At 37.1% G+C, this 8,713-nt stretch overlaps 1 non-coding gene and 1 pseudogene across 1 annotated transcript; one reads left to right on the top strand and one right to left on the bottom strand.

The window, feature by feature from the left end:
* Positions 1-2,762: 2,762 nt before the first annotated feature.
* On the bottom strand, positions 2,763-3,554 carry LOC113925456 (annotated as a pseudogene).
* A 1,096-nt stretch (positions 3,555-4,650) lies between these two features.
* Positions 4,651-4,814, top strand: LOC113926131. The gene has a single exon (XR_003521205.1). It is a non-coding gene; the product is annotated as a U1 spliceosomal RNA (small nuclear RNA).
* The last annotated feature ends 3,899 nt before the right edge of the window (positions 4,815-8,713 follow it).

The following is an 8,713-nucleotide window of genomic DNA, read 5'->3' as shown; positions in this document are numbered from 1 at the left end:
AGCCGAAGGCAGACGCCCAACGACTGAGCCACCTAGGCGCCCCATCCAAAACTAATGTTTAGAAGACACATTATCTGCTCATAACACATTCCAATTAAAACCCTAAAAACTCCACCAAAAAACTAGTAAAATTAATAAGTGACTTCAGTGAGGTCACAGAATATAAAATCAATGTATAGAAATCTGTCACATTTCTAAGGAGAAGAAAGAAAAATTAAGAAATCAATCCCACTTACAAACAATCCAAAAATTTGTATGGAATAACAAAAGACCCCAAATAGCCCAAACAATCTTGAAAAAGAATAACAAAGCTGGAGGTATCACAATTCCAGATTTCAAGTTCTACTACAAAGCTGTAGTAATCAAGACAGTATGGTACTGGCACAAAAATAGACACATAGATCAGTGGAACAGGATAGAAAGCCCAGGAACAAACTCATGATTATACAGCCAATTAATCTTCAACAAGGAAGGCAAGCATATACAATAGGAAAAAGACAGTATCTTCAGCAAACGGTGTTGGGAAACTGGACAGCTACATGCAAAAGAATGAAACTGGATTACTTTCGTATACCATATACAAAAATAAACTCAAAAAGGATAAAGGCCCTAAATGTGAGACCTAAAACCATAAAAATCCTAGAAGAGAGAGCAAGCAGTCATTTCTCTAACATCGACCATAACATTTTTCTAGATATGTCTCCGGAGGCAGGGGAAACAACCCAAGCCAAACTGTTGGGACTATATCAAAATAAAAAGCTTCTGCACAGCAAAGGAAACAATCAACAAAACTAAAAGACAACCTACTGAGTGGGAGAAGATATTTGCAAATGGCATATCCAATAAAGGGTTAGTATACAAAATGTATAAAGAATTTGTACAACTCGACACACACACACAATAATCCAATTAAAAAATAAGCAGAAGATATACACCGTCATTTCTCCAAAGAAGACATACAAATGGGCAACAGACACATGAAAAGACGCTCAATAGCACTCATCATCAGGGAAATGCAAACCACAGCTACAGTGAGATATCATCTCACACCTGTCAGAATGGCTAAAAACAAAATCACAAGAAACAACAAACATTGGCTAGGATGTAGAGAAGAAAGAACCCTCCTGCATTGCTGGTGGGAATGCAAACTGGTCTTGCCACTGTGGAAAACAGTATGTAGTTCCTCAGAAAATTAAAAATAGAACTACCTTATGTTCCAGTAATCTCACTAGTGGGTATTTACCCAAAGAATACCAAAACACTAATTCAAAAGGATATATGTACCCCTAGGTTTATTGCAGCATTATTGGTAGTAGTCAAAATAAGGAAGCAGCCAAAGTGCCCATCGATAAATGAATGGACAAAGATGATGTGATACACACACACACACACACACACACACACACACACACACACACACACAGTGGAATATTATTCAGTCATAAAAAGGATGAAATCTTGCCATTTGCAACATGGATGGAGCTAGAGAGTATAATGCTAAACGAAATAAGTCAGTCAGAGAAAGACAAATACCATATGATTTCAATCCTGTGTGAAATTTAAGAAACAAAACAAAGGGGTGGGGAATGAAACAAACCAAAAGACTCTTAAGTATAGAGCACAAGTAGATGGCTGTCAAAGAGGAGGTGGGTGGGGGATGTGCGAAAGAGGTGAAGGGGATTAAGTGTACACTCGTTTTGATGAGCACTGAGCAATATATAAAATTGGTTAATCACTGTACTGTACACCTGAAACTAATATAACAGTGTATGTTAACTATACTGGATAAATTAAAATTTAAAAAACTAAATTGTAAGACACAGAACAAAGAACTTTACTATTTGGAAATGAAAAAGTCCATTCCTAAATAACTTATGCCCAAAAAATTAATAAGTAAAAATAAAGACTTAAATCATCTGGAAAGCTTTGAAAAGAGAGAATTTCATACAAAAATGTTTAATCACAATGGGAAACTAAAATGATGTATAATCTTTAATCCTTTGCCATAAATGAACCAAAACTAAAAATAAATGAACTTAAAGTTAATACCTGTGGTCATCCCTCTACCTGGAATACTCTGTCCTGCCTTGACAGCAAAGATTCCTTCCTTCTTTCTTTTCTTCCTTTTTTTTTTTCCTTTTTGAAGAAACAATTTGTCCTGCCTCAGACTACAAATTATAATCAGTCTAAAACTGCAAACCTATGGGCTAAATATGGCCCATCACCTGTTTTTATAAATAAACTTTTATTGGACCACTGCCATGCTTATTTATATATTGTCTAGGGCCACTCTCACACTACACAATATCTCCAAGGCATGCCTGTATATACTTATTTTTAATTTGATTGTGTTATGAATTCTCTATCAGAATGTAAGCTGAATGGAGACAAATGACTATCTGGTATATTGTTATATCCTTGTTGCATAGGAGAGTGCCTAGAACATGGTAGGCACGCAATAAATCCTAACATTTTTCACTGTGTGGGTCCACTTATATGCAGGAGGATTTTTTACTTTAATGTTAAAAATATTTACTTTTCTAAAAGATCCCCATAAAAGTTGGGAAGAGAAAGAAGGAGGTCTACTAGCCTACATCAAAATTTGGGCTGAGGAAGGACAAAGAAGTGCCTAAAAGACCCTAGTAGCTGGAGCAAGCTGCAGAGATTGAGAAGGCCGCTAGCCAGTGGAACCAGCAGCATGGATCAGCCACATTCATGAGCACCACTGAGGGGCAGTGGGGACAACAAACTGCTGACCCCAGTCATTCTTCCTTCATAGCAAGGGAGAAGCTGGAACACTCTGAAGACACATCCCTGGCAGTCTCGTGCTCCTCCACGGCCTTCTCCCAGTCTCTGCCACTGAATGCTGCAATGACCACACTATAGGCGGTGCCCTCAGCCAGGTGGCCGGGGTAATTCAGAAGTGTCCAGGGTTCGAGCAAAGAATGTCAAAGCTCTGAAAGCCACCTGTCCTACAGACGGTGTGCTGTACTTCGTGCATGCAGACTGGGTATGCCGTTATGCTCCGGCTCCACCCAGGAGCTTGAAGCGAGAAGCAGCGATAATGAAGTGCCTCCTCTGACTCTTCCCAACGCTGCAGTTGCAGTCAAAGATGTGCACGTCTTCTGAGGCTCAACCGTCAAAGCAAACTGCCCCACAGCAGCAGCCTCAGCCCCAGTATTCCAAGCTGTTTAGCAGCAGCTTGACGTACTCTCAAAGGTGAGCCTCTGCCACTTTTGGAATGTCTCCCAGTATTCCTGCTGGTCACCCAGGTCCAGCTTGGCCACAGGGGAACTGGGGTTCAGCAGGGTCAGCAGCTGCGGTGGCAGCCGAAGGAGCAGCGCTAGCTCCTCCAGCCGCTGTCCGGGGCCCGACTCGCGGCCGCAGTGAGGACGCCCTCAGACTTCACTTTGCAGGGCTCCCATCCGGCCTCCTCCACCTGGCCTGGCCCTGGCCCATGTGGGGCCCCGCATGGCTGTTGCTGGAGGTCCTAGGTCCCCTCTGCCAATGTGGTTTTGTGCCTGTGTGGCCCCTTGCTTGCCACAGAGCTCCATATTCGGAATTTTACAATACAGTACTGCAAACGTATCTTCTCTTCCTTGTGACTTTCTTAATAAACCTGTTCTTTCACTAGCCTACTTTATCGTAAGAATACATAATATATAATGTAAATATATAATAAATTTATAATTAATATATAATACATATAAAGTAAAAAAAATGCGTTAACTGACTGTATGTTTTCAGGAAGGCTTCTGGTCAATAATAAGCTATTAGTGGTTAAGTGTGGGGGGAGTCAAAAGTTATATGTAGATTTTTCACTGCAAAGGGGATGGCATTCCTAACAACCCCCATGTTGTTCAAAGGTCAACTCTAATTAACGTAGAAAAAAATCTTTTTTAAAGTTTAAATATTTAATAATATCCCAATAAAAAATTCTGGTTCTAGCAACCTGTTAATAGACAGCCGGAAATTCTTCCTATTGCAAATATCTAGAAATGAGAACTATAATTTTAACATTTCTTTAAGATCAAAGCGTCAAATAAATGAAATTAGCCTAAAACCCTTGGTGCCAGGAATACAGAAGAACAAAAACCAGTTCAGTTAGCACACAGTCGAGGGGATCTACTGGCTACTCTGCATGGAACAGAGGACTATACTAGAAACCAAAGGTCTGTGCTGTACCACCCACACCGAGGAAGGACGTGAGACCCGAGCCCATGCGAGCTGCGAGTGGAAGTTAGACCCTCATATATAGCAGGAAGCCTTGATAGGCTCCATAGTTAGTAAAAGAGTGAACTAGGCAAAACAAAGAACTTATCTATCAGCAAAGGAAGATGGCAAAACCTTTCTATCACCACCCGGTTTCTAGGATGAAAAAAAAAAACAAACTCCCTAGATAATTGGTAACCATGAGCTATATCACACATGGTTTTGAAGTTGGAATTTATGCCCTGCTCACTGGTACAGAATGCCCAAGTTGAGAAACTATCATAATCAGTCCTTGAATACCTATACTCCTGGTGTACTCAGAAAAGCAAATGTAAAGCACTCTTCAGAGGCAAGTTTTCCACTAGGACTAAACAGAATCCATACATAAACTCCTCAGGTAAAATTGTTCGTGCTGTGATGTTAAAAAGCACATGAGCAATACTTACCTGGCAGGGGAGATACCATGATCACGAAAGTGGTTTTCCCAGGGCGAGGTGTATCCATTGCACTCCGGATGTGTTGACCCCTGCTATTTCCCTAAATGTGGGAAACTCGACTGCATAATTTATGGTAGTGGGGGAGTATGTTTGCACTTTCCCCTGAAATTAAAAAAAAAAAAAAAGCACATGAGCAAAAATCAGCATTCCCAACAAAGGGTCAATTTAGATTCATAAGGGTTTCAAAAAAAAAAGAAAGAAAAGGAAAACCCTTACAGAGTATAAAATATATGACACATATATATATAATTTACATTTTTGTAATTTAATAGAATATGAACTTTCTAAATCTCCTGAGAGTAAATTAAAGAATTTTTTATAACGCAGAACTCGATGAAATAAAAATTCATTTTTTTAAATTGAAGAAGTTTTTAATGTTTCATTTGGAACCCAAAGGAATCAAAGCCAAAATCACCAAAGGTGTCCTATTTAACTAAAACCCAGCATCAATCCTCATTCTCTGCAGTTCTAATTCAGCTTGGTCTCTGCTCCAGGCCCCTCACACATTTCCCCCAACCTGCAGTCTGGACTGTCCTTTTCTGGACTGGATGTGGTGCCTTCAAGACAGTGAAATTTGAACTAGTTCATTGGTTAAGTCTTTCATGTCTTCTTTTTTTAGAAGAATAAAATCCAAAATGTTAACAAAATCTGCAAGGCTATCACAGAACTGGTCCTAGATTCACAAAATTTAGAAACACGGCAAATGTATAACCTTTAAAGTTCTCTCTGGCCAACTTTTGTTCATCAAACGTGGCATTGTAGTTGGGTTTGCCAAATATCAGGGCAGAAGTAGACTTAGGTAGTAAATCTTTCTACTTGGAAGGAATGTGGTTGGAGAAAATCTTGGTTTTAGTCTTGCCAGAGTAAGTGTCCATCTTTTTTATTCTTTTTGTTTTTTTTTTTTTTCTTTCTTGCCTTGATTCTGAACCTATTTAAATGCCACCATCTGGTGCCTGGGTGGCTCAGTCTTTAGGCATCTGCCTTCGGCTTGGGTCATGATCCCAGGGTCCTGGGATCGAGCCCCGCACCGGGCTCCTTGCTCAGCGGGTAAGGCTGCTTCTCCCTCTCCCACTCCCCCTGCTTGTGTTCCCTCTCTCTCTCTGTCTCTCTCTGTCAAATAAATAGTCTTAAAAAAAAAAATCTCTTTTTTCCTCTCCCTCTCCCTCTATCCCTCCTGCTTCCCCTCTCCAATCAATCAATCAATCAAGAAAAAAAAATGCCACCATCTGCTTTCTCCTTTTAATTCTGGACTGCTAAGGGCTTCTGGAGAAATTCATAGCACTGTACCAATAGCTTCTGCATTTTCATGGTTTCCAACCTTTAGTGACTTACTATAGCTCCATCTGCCAAACTTTTATTCACTTCTCATATTCTTTTTTCCATGTCCCTCAGAACGTTAATCCATATGTTTTCTCCATATTTGAGCTCAAGATTGCATAATGTAACAGTTTGTAAATTGTCTGACTTTGTATTTTATAAGAATTATACAAACAAAACACAGCAAAAAATAAAATTTCTGGGAATAAGTTCATATATTTGCATATTCTTTGTGAAAAAGTTTTCAAATGGCATGGCTTTTCCCCTAGGGCCAGTTTCTTTCAATATCATAAAAGCTGCTAAGAAATTAGAAATGATAAATGAGGTAGGCTTATATCACTGCTTTCATATTAATAAATAATAAATACAGAATTTTGCAAATTATATTAAAGTTGGAACTATAAACATTCAAAAACATTATTGTAAGTTGAAACAAATAGATGGGAGGTTTCACTGATACTAAACTTTTACTCTAACCCTATTTTGTAATCTTACCAATGATACTTAACCAGACATTGCTATTTTAGCTAAACAGTTTTAGTTTATTTCTGTATCATTTTCCTCTACTTTCTTTATAGGAGTCCCTTACTCTGTATCCATGCTACATGCACACACACACACACATTTTTTTTTCTTTATGTCTATTCACTGAAGAACAGGGCAATAATAAGGAAGTTGGCCTTAATACATGAAAGTCTGTTCTGCTCTCACCAGTTGGTTCAGACACTGTGAATCTCTGTCACACCCTAGATTTTAAAATACCAGGATCAATATCCATAACATCCCTGTGGCACCAAGTGTATCCATCTGTAAAGCAAGCTTGCAAAGAACCAGCAACAACTTCCAGATAATAAAATTATCCATTCAGCATCCTTCTCAGGGAAGAAAAACGAGTAACTTCTATTATTCTATCTATAATTGCTCAGGTTTCTATAGTAAAAGAAAGCAACTAGAAGGATGTCTGAATGGATGACTCTATCTCTAATGTCAGCTACAGAAGTAAAAACTAAAACTAAGCCAAAGTGTGCCTCTCGCTAATATTTCCTTCTTCTCCAGAAACCCATGAAAATCCTAAGTATTTTTCTGAGCTCTTTCTACCATAAACAATTTCCTATTCCCTCTATATTTTTGCACTTATAAGAAAAAGGAGGTGAGGAAATGTCTATTGCCCTTTCAATGGAGAATTCATTATCTTTTGCAAATATATCCCTAAACCTTATAGTTCTATTTCTTTCAACATTATAAACCAGATACATTTCTTTTATAGTTCTTTAGCTTCTATTTTTTTCAAAAAAGTTATGAGAGCATTGCTTAAATGCAGCAAGGTATAGGATCTAAAATTATTACACATATTTACACATTGAAATTTTCTTTTATGTGTGTGCTGACATTTTATTTTTAGAATTGATCAATATGTTGTATTGTTTTAACCATTTAGAGTATGTTCAAAATAGGACCTATGTCTTAAAAATATCTTGAATCTACTCAATAGATATTTATTGTATTGAGTTGATTTTGATTTTGTTAATTAACTATTTTGTGACAAAGTCCTCAAATTAATCCTGAAGAATCTTTTCAGTTATAACTATTAGATATTAATACAGATTATTAATGGCATTCTTAATTTTTATTTATCCCTATCAAATCTTCTTATACTCATGATATTTGTTATGATGTGACTATTTCATTAATATAAAAAAGTTAAGGAATCATATAGTTTCTTGCGGGAAAAGCCCTAAGAGATGGTGATAAAACCACTGTTCATAGTTAAAGAAACTAAAACAAATAAGGAACTAATTAATTAATGACAAAATTCAGTTTTCTGATATTTTACCAAATGCTTTTTTCATATACATCATTACTTAAAGCTTAGATTTTGTCATCTTCTTTACTCCACAACTTCCACCATATATATGTATGTTTATAATAAAAGTAACATTTCAGTAAAATATCAGCATCTTTTGTTGTAATGAGTCCAAGTAGATTTTTTTAGACTTCCAATTAAGTTAATCAAGTATTCACTTATCACCTAATCACACTAGTTGTTTAATGTTTCTCAAGTTACCCATAAAGAACCTATCAGATGAGCATAAAGGATTCAGTTCATTGTCTAAAATATGTTTTCAAGGTTTGACATTGTTATCAGCTCTGAACTGTAGGCTAAATTTTAGACAGTCTCTATATTTGGAGAGAACCAGCCTATATCTTTTTTAAAAATGTATTTAAATTCAATTAATTAACATACAGTGTTTCATTAGTTCAATTATTCATCAGTTGAATCAGCCTATTGCTAAGGGCAAGCTTCCATATTGCTCTGCTACAATTCTTAACCTCAGTGATCTTCATTGCTTGCAGATGAGTTAAATATATTCATTGCCCTCCTCTTAAAGACTATTCCTGTCTTTTGACAGTATCTTTGAGAAGCTTATTGTCATCTGCATATGTAAATTATCTAAACCCCTCATCAGGGTTTCTGTACAAAGATCATTACTCTAATAATGTTGAACTTTTTGTTGATCTTTTCTTCTACACAATGTGGAATAGTAAGAAATCTTTCCTCTATGAGTTTAAAAATGGGATTTCTAATCCTGACTGGCCCTAAACTAGCTCTATGTGCTTGAAGGTAATTTACTTCAAGCTTTTGTAAAATTAGGAATTGAACACTAGCTAGGTATTATCAAAAGCCA

This window comes from Zalophus californianus, chromosome 2 (assembly GCF_009762305.2).
Source record: "Zalophus californianus isolate mZalCal1 chromosome 2, mZalCal1.pri.v2, whole genome shotgun sequence".
Taxonomy (NCBI): Eukaryota; Metazoa; Chordata; class Mammalia; order Carnivora; family Otariidae; genus Zalophus; species Zalophus californianus.
The sequence above is the reverse complement of the archived record's forward strand: the minus strand, read 5'-3'. Positions and strand labels throughout refer to the sequence as shown.